This window comes from Pezoporus flaviventris, unplaced genomic scaffold (genome assembly GCF_033815535.1).
Source record: "Pezoporus flaviventris isolate CSIRO_AGI_PZ_B2104156 unplaced genomic scaffold, CSIRO_AGI_Pfla_v1 ptg000501l, whole genome shotgun sequence".
NCBI lineage: Eukaryota > Metazoa > Chordata > Aves > Psittaciformes > Psittacidae > Pezoporus > Pezoporus flaviventris.
In genome coordinates, this window is record NW_026893048.1 from 329,964 (window position 1) to 345,776 (window position 15,813).

Sequence of the window (15,813 nt, forward strand, 5' to 3'; positions counted from 1 at the left end):
TACAGGAGAAGCAGGACAAGGGCGTTTTGGGGTGTTTTGGGCATTTTTTGTGGCTGGTTTTGGGTGTTTTGGTGTGTTTTTGGCCTGTTTTGGGACTCTGACCCTGTATCCCACAGGAGAAGCAGGACGAGGTGGTTTTGGCGTTGGTTTGGGGTGGTTTGGGGGTGGTTTTGTTTGTTTTGGGGTGGTTTGGGTCTGTTTTGAGGCTCTGATGCTGTATTCCATAGGAGAAGCAGGACAAGGTGGTTTTCGGGTCGTCCTGAGGTTTTTTTTGGGGTGGTTTTGTCCTGTTTTGGGGCTATTTTGGGGCTCTGACCCTTTATCCCTCGGAGAAGCAGGACAAGGTGGTTTTCTGGGGTGGTTTTATTCTGTTTTTGTCCTGTTTTGGGGCTCTGACCCTGTATCCCTAGGAGAAGCAATACAGGGTCATTCTGGGGTCGTTTCGGGGTGTTTTTGTCCTGGTTTTGGGCTGTTTCAGGGCTGTTTTTGATCTCTGACATTTGTCCCATAGGAGAAGCAGGACAAGGTGGTTTTGGGGTGGTTTTGGCCTGTTTTGGGGGTTCTTTTGTTTGTTTTGGCCTGGTTTTGTCTTGTTTTGGGTCTGTTTCGGGGCTCTGACCCTGTATCTCATAGGAGAAGCAGGGCAAAATTGTTTTAGGGTGTTTGGGGCGTGTTTTGGGGTGGTTTTGTCCTGTTTTGGGGTTGGTTTGGGGTCTGACATTGTATCGCACAGGAGAAGCAGGACAAGGTGGTTTTGGGGGTGTTTTTTGGGTGTTTTGGGGGTGTTTCTGGCCTGTTTTTGTCCTGTTTTGTGTCTGTTTTGGGGCTCTGACCCTGTATCCCAAAGGAGAAGCAGGACAAGGTCATTTTGGGCCGTTTTTTGGGGTGGTTTGGGGCTGTTTTTGTCAAGTTTTTTGGCTCTGACCCTGTATCCCCTAGCAGAAGCAGGACAGGATGGTTTTGGGGTCATTTGGTTGTGATTTGTGGGTGGTTTGGGGGTGTTTTTGTCCTGTTTTGGGGCTGTTTTTGGTCTCTGACCTGTGTCCCATAGGAGAAGCAGGACAAGGTGATTTTTGGGGTGGTTTTAGGGTGTTTTGGGGGTTGTTTTGGTTGTTTTGGCCTAGTTTTAGCATGTTTTTGTCTTGTTTTGAGGCTGTTTTGGGGCTCAGACCGTGAATGCCATAGGAGAAGCTGGAGAAGTTGGTTTTGGGGTGGTTTTGTTTTTTTTCGGGGCTGTTTTGGGGTGGTTTTTCATAGTTTTTTGCCTGTTTTGGGGCTCTGACCCTGTATCCCATAGAAGAAGTAGGACAAGGCAGTTTTGGCCTCTTTTTTGGGGTGGTTTTTGGGCTGTTTTGTGTCTTTTTGGGGGCTCTGACCCTGTATCCCACAGGAGAAGCAGGATAAGGTGGTTTTGGGGGTGGTTTTGGGGACTTTTGGGGTGTTTTTGTCCTTTTTGGGGACTGTTTTGGGGCTCTGAGCCTGTATCCCATAAGAGAAGCAGGACATGTTGGTTTTGGGGTGGTTTGGGGGTCGTTTGGTGGTGCTTTGTGGGTGTTTTTGGGTGTTTTTGCCCTGTTTTGGCCTGTTCTGGCTCTCTTTTGGGGCTCCTACCCTGTATCCCACAGGAGAAGCAGGACAAGGTGGTTTGGGGCGTCGTTTTGGGGGTGTTTTGCATTGTTTTTGCCCTGGTTTTGTCGCTCTGACCCTGTATCCCATAGGAGAAGCAGGGCAAGGTGGTTTTGGGGTGGTTTTAGGGTGGTTTGGGGTGGTTTTAGTTTGTTTATGTCCTGTTTTGGGGTTCTGACCTTGTGTACCATAGGAGAAGCAGGACAAGGGTTTTGGTGTGTTTTGGGGTGTTTTTGTCCTCTTTTGGGGCTATTTTGGGGCTCTGTATTGCATAGGAGAAGCAAGACAAGGTGGTTTTGGGGGTGGTTTTAGGGTGTTTTGGGGTGTATTTGGGGTATTTGTGGCCTCTTTTGGGGCTAGTTTGGGGCTCTGACCCTGTATCCCCTAGGAGAAGCAGGACAGGGTGGTTTTGGCGTCCTTCTGGGGTGTTTCTGTCCTGCTTTTGGGCTGTTTGGGCTCCGCTGTTGGCAGTGGGGACACATGCCATGCCAGACCTTGATGTGAAGGATGGCCTCCCCTGTTACCAGAGAGCCATACAGCAGAAAAAAGGGGCAGGCCCAGCAGCCTGTAGTTGGCATATATTGGAGATATGATCTAGGGCAAATCCCTGCTCAAGTAGGGTCACCCAAAACATATATAAAACAAAAAGGGGGAGATGTGGAGGCAGTGTTCTCACAGGAGAGTGGATAATTGGTACATAAATTCTGAATAATCCTGAAAGATGCAGCAAGGCCGTGAGAGGCCCGAGGAAGCCTGAACAAGCAAGATAAGAAGAAGCTGGAATTCACTGAGGTAATGAGAACTGTGGACTGTTGGCAAGCTTTGGAGGTCAAGTTCTCACACCTGTGCTTAACCAATTCTATGTTAGTTACAAAGGGTCTTTGAGACATGTATCCAATCATAATATGCCAAATCAAGACATGTATCCAATCATAATATGCCAAATCACTGTAAGTGCATGTAAGAAATAGTATATAAGGAGTTATGGCTTTGTAAAAAATGGCTTTTGTCTGATCATATTGATCTCTGACTGAGTCCATGTGTTCTCTGCGGCACGGAGTTATTGGGGGGGGGGGGGGGGGGGGCAGCAGGCGGGCACTGGGACCAGCTCCTGACAGGGAGGAGGCAGCGGGCGGGCACTAGGACCCCGATACCAGAGCTATATAGTGCTGAGGGTGCTGGGGGTTCTGTGGGTGCTGGGGTTTCTATAGGTGCTGGGCTGACTGGGTGCACTGGAGCTGTTGTGGTTGCTGGCAGTGGTGGTGGTGGTATGGGTGCAATGCATGCTATGGGTGCTGCGGGCTCTATGGGTGCTGGGGGTGCACTGGGTGCTGTGAGCCCTGGCCCCAGTCCCTGCTCCAGGCACTGGGGACCCCAGTGCTGGCATCTGGGAGAGGTCCAAAGAGTGCTGGGATGGGTGTTGGGAGCTGGGATGGATACAACCTTGAAGCTTGTGAGGTCCTAAGGGAAGATCCCAAGCCTGGAAGCAGGATGCTCCAGCTGGATGCAGGGATGAAGTGGGATGCTCCAGCTGGATGCAGGGATGAAGCAGAACCATGGAAGTTTGGGTTCTCCTTCATCATTTGGGTGTGGAGAGGAGCCTTCAGCATGGATTGGAGCCATAGAACAAGGGGTGATGGGTTCCAACTGGAACAGCGAAGTTCAGGTTGGAGATAAGGAAGTGAGGGTGCTGGGACACTGGGATGGGTGGGATGGAGAAGAACGGATGGGCTTGGAGCAACCTGGTCTAATGGAAGCTGTCCCCCCTGCCTCTTCATGCCATGCTTTAATGGTGGGGCAATGATTGGACTTGATGCTCCTGAAAGTCTTTCACAAACTGGTTGATTCCCTGATTCCCAGCTCCCGCTTCCCACTGTTCCCTGCCCTCCATCCCTCATCCCCATCCCTGCGCACGGACCAGAAGAAGAGGTGGGCACGCAAAGCATCCTCTCTATGGGAAAATAAGGCAACTGTATTGAAGCTGAAGCCAACTTCAAGCGACGCCGCTCCTCAAGGCTTCTTCCCCCTTAGAGCCTGCAGCAGCTCCTGCACCCGACTGACAAATTCCACGAGCACCCGGTATGGGAAGGAGCAGATGTCACCGGTGCTCGAGGCCGTCGGAGCCGGCATCGTCTGCTGGATGGACGCATGCGAGACGTCCTGGTGGCTCCATGTCGAGGGCGTCGCGGAGGCTCCCGCGGAGTGGAACGTCCCCAGCTGGTGGAGGATCCAATCATGGAAGTGCCTTGTTGAGGTGTAGACCCCCGGTTGCTTGGCCCTGGCGCAGCCGCGGCCCCAGCTCGTCAGCCCCACAACCCAGAAAAAGTTGGCATGGTTGTCCCGGCACATGAGGGGACCGCCACTGTCACCCTATGGAGGAGAAACAGAGAGGGGATGAGGATGGGGATGGGTGGCCATGGCAACGCCTGAGGGGACCACTGCTGCTACCCTTTGGAGGAGAACGGGAGAGGATGGGGAGGGGTGGCCATGGCAACGCAGAGGGGACAACTGCTGCCACCCTATGGAGGAGAACGGGAGAGGATGAGGATGGGGATAGGTCGCCATGGCAAAGCAGAGGGGACGACTGCTGCCACCCTATGGAGGAGAACGGGAGAGGATGAGGATGGGGATGGGTCGCTATGGCAATGCCGGAGGGGACCACTGCTGTTACTCTATGTGGATGGAAGGGTTCTCCTTCATCATTTGGGTGTGGAGAGGGACCTTCAGCATGGATTGGAGCCATAGGACGAGGGGTGATGGGTTCCCACTGGAACGAGGGAGTATGGGTTGGAGATAAGGAGAAATTGTTCCCTATGAGGGCGGTGGGACACTGGGATGGGTTGGATGGAGAAGGACGGATGGGGCTTGGAGCAACCTGCTCTAATGGAAGGCATCCTTGCCCCTTGCTTAGAACTGGATGCTTTAAGCTCCTTCCCAACCTAACCCATTCCATGAATCCATGCTCACGACATGGTTTAGTGGTGGAATCTCAATGCTCTTAAAGCTCCAACCTCTATGGTCCCTGCGCAGGGATGATGGAGCAGGAGCTGGATGCGCTTAGAAAGCTGGGATAAAGGGGGATGCAGAGCAAGGCCCTGCAGATGGGAGAGGAGAAGGGAGCCCCAGTGGCACATCCTTACCTGGCAGGTGTCGATGCCACCCTGCGGGTACCCAGCACACAGGTTGTGGCTCTTGATGGCCCCTCGGTACCATAGGCTGCTGTTGCAGAGCTTGGCATCGATGAGGCGGACCTTGGCCTCCTGCAGGGCTGATGGGGACGATGCCCCCGCTGTGGGGACACAAAGGGGGTCAGGACTGGGGGCAGAAGGAACGGATATGGGGGTATTTGGGGCTGAAAAGATCAATGGGAGCCATCAACACCGCCCCATGGCATGGGCTGCATCCCCTTTGTTCTGCATCCTCAACATAAGGAGGACATGGAGGGACCTTCAGCGATGGGACAAGGGGTGATGGGTTCCAACTGAACCAGGGATGCTCAAGTTGGAGAGAAGGAAGTGGTGGGAGACTGGGATGGGTTGCATGGAGAAGGTCGGGATGCTCCATCCCCAGTCGGAGCAACATCCAATAGACGTGGATGAGCTTTACCCTCCCTTCCATCCCATTCCATGAATCCATGACCCGGCATCCCAAGGCCAACGGGGCCGTCGGGCACTCACTTCTGGCCTCCCTCGCGCCCCATCCGCTGATGAAGCACTCGGAGAGCTGGGACACGCTGAGCGTCGCATCGGGCAGGAAGGCGAGCTGCACGTGGTACCCGCACTGCACCGGCTGGTCCAGCTCCACCAAGGCAATGTCGAAGCCGCCGGAGACGTTAGTGTAATATTCATGGACCACGACCCTCTGGATCCAACGTTTCTGGGTCTCGGAATTGGCCCAAGCCAGGTCTGTGATTCCGACCATCACGTACCAATCCGTGGTGAAGCTGGGAGGGAGTGGAAGAGCAGGGATTGGAGCCATAGGACAAGGGGTGATGGGTTCTGACTGGGAATTGCAGGTTGGAGATAAGGAAGGGATTCCCTATGAGGGCACTGGGATGGGATGGATGGAGAAGGTTTGGATGCTCCATCCCTGGTAGTGCTCAAGGCCAGCTTGGAGCAAGCTGCTCTATGGAAGGCATCCCTGCCCATGGCAAGGGCTTGGAACTGGATGATCCCAAGCTCCTTTCCCACCCAACCCATTCCATGATCCATTCCATTCCATTCCATCCCATCCCATCCCATTCTATGGAGGGGTGGGAAGGAGCCACATTCCTGCTGCTGCCCAAAGGAAAGCACTGCCCCAGCTCGCCTTAGGCTCAAGGGCTGTCAAGCTGGAAGCAGCCTTCTCCTGAGCGCTCCTCCAAGTGCATCCAGGATGGGGAAGGGGACAGGACGGGAGCTGCTCCTTCTCCCCCTTACTTTTGCCCGACGAAGCAGTGAGCGGCCGTGAGGACCCATTGTGGGGTGATGAGGGACCCCCCACAGATGTGCGAGAAGCCGGTGGCCGTGGGGAACTGGATGCTGACCATCCATGGCCAGGCGCCCTGGTGCGCATCCACGCCTCCGACGATGCGCGACACCCCATAGGAATCAGCCATGGGACGGGTACCGCAGGTCCCTCTGGAAGCAGAAGCCCAACACTGGATGGTTAGGGATGAAGGGTGGGCATCATCCCACCCCACTGGGTGACGCAGGGACAAGGGACCCTATGGGGTGCCCCATAGCTCTGCTGTGCCACCGCATGGGGTGATGGCGAGGAAGCGGGGCTCTCCCAGTCCCACCACCCCACTGGTGTGACCATGGTTGGGAGCAGCAGCATCTCCCTGTGGAATACCAGGAGCCCCGAAGCCTGGTGCCACTCACCCACAGCTGTCCCAGGAGCCATGCACCAGCCAGGCCAATGCCAGCAGGATGAAGACATGGAGCAAAGCCATCGCTGTCATCACCGCTGAGGGTGACCCCAAGGTGCCACCAAGGTGCTGCCACCACCACTGAGGGTGACACCAAGGAGCTGCCACCAAGGAGCTGCCACCAAGGAGCTGCCACCAAGGAGCTGCCACCAAGGAGCTGCCACCAAGGAGCTGCAACCAAGGAGCTGCAACCAAGGAGCTGCCACCACCACTGCGCCCAAAGCGCAACTGCCCCAGGGATACGGGTGCTGCATACAGGTCCCTTGGTGCTGCGGCTGATGTCATAGAGAGGCAGGTTTCATGGGGGGGGGGGGCATGGGGGATTCCATGGGGGGTTCCATGGGGAGATGGAGGGGGTCTGATGGGCTTGGGATGATCTGAATCGTTATGGGATGCTCTGGAGCTCTGTGGGATGCAAAAAATGGAAGCAAATGGGGGGCACCCAAAAATGGATGGGGGCACGCCAAAGGGCAATGGAAGCAGATGGGGGCACCCAAAGGCTCAAACAAGCACATGGGAGCCCGCCAAAAGGACCAGGAAGGTGCCCAAGGAACCGCAAGGATGAGGGATGCAGGGGGCAGAAGCAGCATCCCCATGGAGCAAGGTCCCTGGTGAGGATTTATCCCACATTGATCCCAAAACCACCACTGTTTGCCCCTCAAAAGCACCCAAAATCCTGGGATTTGGTGGGCAAGGAGTGGTGAAGGGATTGTCCTTATATCCCAGAGCCTGGAAGCGGGATCTGGCAGCAGGAGCCTCCGTGCAGGCCCGGATCCAAGGACATGGCTGCTGCCCCAGAAGCAGCTTCCCAGCTTCTTCTTTGGGCCAAAAAGAGGTGGAATGGGGCCCAGGTTCTTGTTAAAAGCCACTTTGGGGGGGGTGGGGGGGAGTTCAAATGGTGCCAAATCCAGGGAATTTGCCCAGGAGGGGGAGGGGGGGGAAAAGAAGGGATTGGAAAGGGATTGGTGCAGAAGGAATGGGGTTTGTGTGGTATTCCTGGAAGTGGGCATGGTTGGATGGGGCTTGGAGCATCCCGCTCCATGGAAGGTGTCCTTGCCCATGGCAGGGGGTGGAGCTGGATGAGCTTTAAGGTGCCTTCAACCCAACCCATTCCGTGATTCCATGACTCCATGATCCCACACCTCTGTGCTGCAGTGTGGATGTTCCCTGGTGTAGGGACCTTAGGGAGGAGCTGGTGACACAAGGGAGCTCCAGAGCATGCCACAAGCAGAGCATCCCACAGGGATTCACAGCATCCCATAGGGATTCACAGCATCCCACAAGCAGAGCATCCCACAGGTGTTCAGAGCATCCCACAAGCAGGGCATCTATCTTGGGTTCAGCAGCAGCAGTCATTTTTTCTCCCTCTTGGTACCTGGTGCAGGCTGAGTTTTTGACTTTCAGCCTGGGAACAGCGCTGATAACACCGATGCTTTTCGTTGCTGCTCAAACGTTCAGTCTGACCGAGGACTTTGTGAGCCTCATGCTCTGACATGGAGGGAGGAGGAAGGGAAGCCGGGAGGAAGCAGAGACAGGACACCTGACCCAAACCAGCCAAAGAGGTATTCCATACCACAGCACGTCATGCCCGGGAGGTAACAGGGAGTTACCCAGAAGGGCACTCACTGCTCGGTCGGCGGGTGGTATTGTATTCTCTTCCCTTGTTATTTCCCTTATTGTTATTGGTGTAGCAGCAGTGGTTTGTGTTACACCTTAGTTACTGGGCTGTTCTTATCCAACCCGGGGGAGGTACATTCTTTCGATTCTCCTCCCCATCCCTCCAGGAGCGGGGGCAAGGGAAGAAGGGGGGGGGGGGGGGGGGAGGTGAGCGAGCGAGACTGCGTGGCTGACTGGGTTTTAAACCACGACTAAAGTTGAGATTGCGATTGCATGGGAACCTAGATACTCCTCTACCACACAACAGCAACATTTCACAGAGTAAACTTAGGCAAGAAGCTAACTCCACACAGAAAAATTACCTTCAGCAACCAAATTGCTGTCATCCATCAGGTCCTACTTTGTTCCTCATCTGCACAGAGCTGTTTCAGGTCTCGGTTTCCTCCTGATTTGTTAGGCTAGGCGGCCACAGCACATTTTTTTAGCACTAATGCATACCTTGAACGCAATACCTGTTGAAATAAAAGCCACTAATTGTCCTATTTTATAAGAGACAGATGAATATTGTTTTCAGAAACCTTAAAGAATCTTCAGCTTACTTAAAAATTGTGGTTTACTTTAATCTGTATCCGAATAATAAGCTTGTACCTTAAAGCAGAATCCATGGTTTGTTGGTGCTCCAGAAATCTTTTTGCCTGTCAAAGACATGTACGTATCACTAAGGCTGAATTCACAGAAAAACTGCAGATGCCTTGGCTCCTAAAAAGAAGAGCAATGTACTATAGTTAGACTATTTTTAGCCAGCCCCTCCAGATAAGAAAATCAGGAGATGTAGTGGTTATCCGGGTCCAAAATAGTCTTAACATACTGTACGTTTAACTCCGACATTGTGAAATCTAGAAAGAGACAACTCAGCAGCAACTTCATAATGCAGAGAAAAACCACATCAAACTAGTCAAAGAGCTCATTCTGTCAGAGAGGGAGAAAAACCGAAGTACAAGTGATGACACTTCTGGGAAAGCATCCGCTAAATTCAAGCCACAATAATATTACAGTAGGAGTCACGTTTTGAGAGCAAGATAAAGCTAACTCTGTTCAGTAGTTTTTGTTCTTTAAGTTGCTTTGCCTGCTGCACTGGATTTGTGTATTACAATGAATTTAACTACATATTGCTAGCATCTGTTTGGAAATTGGGATGTGTTTTATATAGATACTCACGACATTTAGCAACTGCAATTGGTTTGAAAGTCTCTTAATCAAGAATTTTTAGGTTTGGAATTACCAGGCAGATGGGTCCTGCAACAGAACACAGCAGCACCTCTTCGGTTTCTGCCTGGTAGGATATTCAAAACCTACTCCAGACCATACTGTATGCATGTATGCTGTGCTATCCTTACCTCACATACAGAACCATAACAACATTATGGCAAAGCTTAAAAGTAGGTTTGGTAACAAACACGTACGTGGTCAATTCTTCAATTCCCTACACATTCCATAGTGAGTTTGGAAAAAACATAAAATTACCCATTAGAATCTTACATTAAAATCCAGTACCAAGAAATAGCATAGTCTTCAAAACTTTTTACTCCAATTGATCTTGCATCCAGGATATTACTGATGCTGCTGAGAAAAGACAAGACTGCTAATAGCAGAGAAGCAGAAAACAGCTCAGTGAAGCAAAAGGAGGACTTCTTGGAGTGTGCTTGCCCATATTAACGTTTCCTCAGAAGAAATGAAGAATCATCTTGTCAAAGAACAAAAAATGTAGTTGTAGATGCCAGAAGAAGGAAACTTCCTAAGGTGCGGGTGCTAGCACTGCTGGGAAGGTGCTAGAATGTGGCAGCCTCAGATCGAGAGGTAAAAAAACGTACCCCTGTGCTCCAGACTGCCTGAGGATGGAGAGTAGCTGGTTGCTACCCAGCATTGGAGATGCTTGCTGTCCATCTGCAAGGGAGGTGCTGTCTGGCATCAGAGCCCAGGACGTTGCCTTTTGAACTTCAGACGTGCGCTAAAACCAGGAGCGTGCTGATGAGGTGAGATGCAAAAGTACTAGGACAATCCACAGTACTAGGAAGGCTGCTGTAGGAAGGAAGAGCTGAGGCCATCACTGGCTGGCCCGAGTCCTGCTGCATGAAGACTTCAATTTGAACCTCCTTTAACTTCCCTTGCTATTAATTTTGGCCAGGAAAACCAAGTGGAATGTTTTCAAAACTGACAGTCATTCTGAGGAACACTAAAGCTTTTGGCTCCTTGCTCATTTCTGCATACCACAGTGCTGGTTTTCCCTACTGGAACTTTGCAAGTGCTCAGGCACAGAAACCATCGACCAGGAAATCTCATCCGGGTACCCTCAGCCATTTGATACAACAGATTCTGATCTTTGTTTTTCAATTCCTAAATTATTTCACAGTCTCAGAATCCAACACACAAGCACTTAAGAAGGGTAAAACCTACTTTGCAGCTCTCCTGAGGTCGGTTACATTTCATGTTTTCCCTCTTCCATCTTTGAAGGTAGTCTGCTTTGCCACAGCCAGCACACCACTCTTCATGGAGAAGTCCAGGAAGCATCTCTTCAGAACTATTCAAAATACCAAAAGAAAGCAGAAATGGAAAGCAATGGAAAAAGGAAGCAATGGAAAAAAAGACAGAAACTATGGGTAAGACAGAGAGAGGAGGAGTTTATAAAAGAGAGAGACAAGGACAGACGTTCACATACTCATTTATGTTGCCCTGCTCTTTGCTGCACCAAATCCTTGGTTTCATTCCAAAGGGAAGAGTAGGTCAGTCCTCCTACCAGCTGTACGTCACCTTTATCTACTGGTTCTGCACTTTCCTTATCAGGTTCCAATAAGCACTGATGCCTGGGCTCAATATTCAGTCTGCAATATCTACTCCCCCACTTATTCTCAGGAAACACTTAACTAACCTGTCTCTTTTCTTCCCTCTCTGATCTTCACCTCTGGCTGTAGGCAAAAAGAAGGTAAGAACTTCTTTGCAAATGATTTTCTGTCTTTTGGGTCAGCACATCATTTTTCATACAGATTTTTAATTCTTTGTTGCTTCATCCATTATTTTCTCTTTTTGACAGCCTGGGCCTGCTTTACACAATCTATTTTAAAGCACGGAAAAAAATAACAGCACTTCCTTATTTGCATGAGCTTCTAGGTCAGTGACAGACACTCTTGAGCTCTGAGGCCTCTGCCTGTCTACTCAAAAGCACCTGCTGACCACAGTGATGAAACCAGCTTTTTGTCCCCTTAATTCCTCTGCCACCCTCCATAGGCAGCACTATGTGCAGCCCTGAAAAGCAAGCTGCCCGGTTAACTGGGCTCAAGTACCACCTGAACTTCAACAGCTGCCCAGAGGAGCTTTCCTGCAGTCGTGGCATTTCCTTCCTGCCAACAGGTTGGCTTGGGTTCGGTTGGGTGCTCACATGTTCTGGAAGGAAGAGTTTGCACCGTAAACCACTTCTTATCAGGAATGATTCAAGAGCAAGAAAGAGCTCAGCTTGACCCAATCACACTCCAAGTGTCCATGGATGGCTCTCTAGAAAAAATGATGATAAAGCTTCATACTTGCAAACTGTTTAAAACTGAATGGAGGCCACTGCCAGGTAAGAGCCAGCTCCTCGTGGTCTTGCTACAGAACACTTTTCAGACTGGAGCTGTGATTTCATGTGAACGCTTACAGTCTGCTAAGATGTGTGTAAGAAATAGAACCACTCACAAGGCCTGCTTGGAATGATCATCAAAGGACAACCTTCATCACGTAGAGCTTGAGCAACAGACTGAAAAGGGGAAAACCGGGAATGCTGAATACATAGCAGAATTAACTACGTGCGTTTTGTTTCCCACCCACTCTGAGAAAATGCCCCAAACTGGACTCTGTAGCCTCCTCCCCAAACTTGACTGCTGAAGCTGCAAGACACATTCATGATGTGAGAATCCAGCCTCTCAATGGGATTTGGGAAAAGACTATTCTTTACTTTTCTAGTGACAAAAAAGAAAAGACCTCTTCACTTTGGATCGGCAGGTAAAGCAGCAATGACTGGGCAATCGCTCCTTGCCTCCCCCTTACTTTTCTCCTAAAGAAGAGTAAGAATTTAACACAACTAACACAGCTTTAGTGCAAGGCGGTTTAGAGATGGGAGAAATCACACAGTACATTTGAGTCCAAAATCAGTTCCAGGAAAGACAAGACTTCTTTGCCTAGCTAAATTACTGAGGAGCTCTACACAACAGGAGCCTTAAGAACTGGTTTGAGACACTCTGCTCGACTGCTGCGGGGTACTTAAGTACTAAAGGATACTTCTCACAGTACCGCAACCACACGGGTAGCTGCAGATACTCTTTAAGGAAACAGTAATCACTGAAAGAGTTAGGGATGGGATGTGCATACAAGACCTTCATCCCCGACCAAATCACTGCCAAAGCGTATGTATGGGACAACTCCTTACACGGTGAAATCAGAATAATTCAAAGCTTTGCTGTAGCTCAGTAAAATCATGCTTATTACACATTGCTTGAAGAAACAAAATGGATTCCATCTCCTCCTGATACACACAGACCTTGTGAGGACTCTTAAAACCAGGTCTGCAGAACTGCTTCAAGTAATTCCACTGATCGGGTTTGTATCTGTAGGAAGCCTGAATATCAATGTAGGTCACAAACCTGCCTGGGCACTTTGAGACATAAGCTGTAAGAAAAGAAGACACACTGGGGGTAGAGAAGGGTAAGGAAAGTCAGTGCAATCAGAAAGCAAGAAAAAAGGCCACCTGCCAAACTGCCCTGTTCTATGGAATTGCCTTCAGTAATGCTTACTGCAGCATTTGGAAAGGGACACAATGCATTTGCCAGTGCATTTTGAAGGGTATGAATTTTAAAATCAAACAAATGTACGTCCAGTTCTTAAGCACCATGACTAAGAGGCATCTTTCCCTCCTGAGCATCTATTTCCATGCAGAAGTGCTCTGTTGAGATCAACGGATTCACTTAACTCTCACAATTCAGGATTTAAAACCACTGGGAAACAGAGATAAGCAAAGCAAGCCGCTCAGCAGGTATCCCAGGAAGGTGTGCTTACAGCTGCCTGCTCCCAGACCTCTCAGTCTCCTCTCTACTGCCACTGCCTAAACACCAGAAATAAAACCCCAAGAGCTTCTCCTTCGGGTCTTTTCTGTTACTTGGTGCATGGTGAGAACAACTAAGAACCAGGCAGCAATGCTTTAGGACTACTCTTGCTCCAAGGTGGAGAAAAGAATTAATGATCCAAACTTGGGTACTTAGAAGCTGTGCCATCTGTGATGCCATCTGTAAGCTGCGCTGATCCTTTACCAAAAAGATTCTCTGAATGATGAAAACAACTGCATTTACTGTGAGGGTGGGGAGGCCCTGGAACAGGTTGCCCAGAGAGGCTGTGGATGCTCCATCCCTGGCAGTGCTTAAGGCCAGGCTGGACGGAGTCTTGGACGACACGATCTAGCGTGTGGTGTCCCAGCCTGCGGCAGGGGAATTGGAAGTGGGTGATCTTAAGGTCCTTTCCAACCCAAACCATTCTATGATTCTGTGAAAAGAAAATGGCAGGCTCCCTACAGGGAAAAATCACGCATGAGAGAGAAACACTGTTGGGTTTGCACATTTGGGATGAGGCTTTGCAATATTAAGGTTTTGTAATACTAAGACTTTGCAATAATGGGGCTGGGGCTAAGTTACTCAGGGAACGAAACATAGGGTTTGAAATACCGTGACTTAAACAGGCACACTCTGTGCTTAAAGACAACGGCATCTGTGGGCAACAGACACACTCTGTGGTGCAAAAGAACTCTATCTTTGTACAGCCTATGAAGCTAAGACAGTGCAAACGGCTGCTGTACTTAAGCAGTAAGTTGGGGTACCATGTGCCTGCCAGAGAGTTATGAAATCAAACCCTAAAAGGAGAGAAAGAAAGAAGTAAGAGGAAGGGGTGTACGAAACTGAGTAAGGGGAGGTGTAACCAGAGGCGGGACAGTTAGCACGTAGATTATACACGTCGAATAGGCTGTAAACCTTGGAGTCCCCAACCAATGGGGTAACAAGGGAGGTAACTTGAGGATGGGAAAGGAAATACAAATCAAAGTTCTGCCTTTGCTGTGTGTGCCTGCTTGCCAGGACACCCGTTTGTGCACAAACGTTAAATAAATAGCTGCTTCACTGCTGTGTCTGACCGAGGCCTGCCTGAACCTAGAGACTGCTTCTCACCCTTCAACTTCTCAGACACCAAAACCCACGACCCATTCCCTCAGCAGGAGGCTCACCTGAGACTCCAACTTCTCGCCGCCTTCCTTTTTCTGGGACGCTGCTCTGGGAGGGGCACTTTCTCGCCTGACCTGCTGGAGGCTGCTGCTTCTCTTCTCCCTGCTCTTCACTGGCATCTTCCGCACTGCTGCTCTGGGCTCGTTTCTTCCCCTTTCTCTTCTTTACCCGTCTCTGCCAGGCATTCTCCTTCTCCTTCCTACTCACCACAGGCAAGCAGAGGGGGAAAACAAAGCAGTTGTGTATTTTTTTAACTACAGAAATCCCATGCAAACGTTTCACAGAAGAGACAATCCCCTGCAAAAAAAACGTGTTTACAAAAACCAGCACTCACAGCGACTGCAGCCGTTGGCGAGGGCCTGTGCTTGAGCTACGGCAGTAACTAAGAGTCACCTCAGTGCAGGACGCGACTCCGTGATGAAGCACGGAGCCTCCCGGACACCTGCACAGACAACACATGGCCAGGAGCCTGTCCACAGAGCACCAGGACAACCTGGGAACGAGAGACTTCCCCAGAAACAAGGCCTGGAACATTTTCAGTTCATCCTCAAATAACCTCCTGTGACACCACACTCATTTTCAGCCGCACACAGGGACCAGGAAGGTCATACATATTTTGTACTGTAGGGTGCTGTACGCGTAGCCTGTGTACCGGGCCATCCACAGCTATCTCATACATTAAAAGCGCTAGGATTTAAAGGGCATTTGTAGAGCTTTAATGAGAGAAACTCCGTTTAATTTTTAGATGGCATAAAATTACATGAACAAGCCCTAGATCAACTGCTCCCACATCTAAAGCCTTCAGCTCGATGACCAGGGGAAATCAGCAGCAGGGCAAATAAAAGTTCTGGCCCTTCTCAACAAACTGAGACTTGAAATGGAAATGGTACAATGGGCTGCTGAAAACCACACTGAGAGCAATGGGTGGTGGGACTTTCAAACACTGGGATACACTTAGCAAAGGCCACCTGCTTGCTCAACACCAGAGGATCTGCCAACAGGGCTGACCCAGCCCAATTACAAATTTTACATACCATAAAGGGAGATGAAGTTCCTGGGGTGCACATAAAGGATGTGCTGGGGCAACCAGTCTGGGTTATTGCCGATTCAGGCAAAAGAAAACCCGCTTCTGGGATTGCTTTTGCTCAAAGAGCTGGGGGCATTTGGTGGGTATTGCGGGAGGGTGGGGAAGTCCGGCGTGTACCTGAAGGAGATCTGATTTGGGGTGAAAAGAGCCAGTGAATTGAACTTTATGATGCTGTGTAATACTGAATTCCGTGATCGCTTCCATGGCGGCTGAACACCCATCATTGCACGGGACACCTTGCGGCCCCTGTCCCCACCGCTGTGGGGTCTGAAGATCTGAACCTG

At 50.4% G+C, this 15,813-nt stretch overlaps 1 long non-coding RNA gene across 1 annotated transcript; it reads right to left on the reverse strand.

Annotated features, from left to right (window-relative positions):
- Positions 1-11,610: 11,610 nt before the first annotated feature.
- On the reverse strand, positions 11,611-12,840 carry LOC133263856 (uncharacterized). The gene is made up of 3 exons (XR_009741556.1): positions 12,720-12,840; positions 11,879-11,939; positions 11,611-11,698 (listed from the first exon to the last, which is right to left on the reverse strand). It is a non-coding gene; the product is annotated as an uncharacterized LOC133263856 (long non-coding RNA).
- Positions 12,841-15,813: the final 2,973 nt, after the last annotated feature.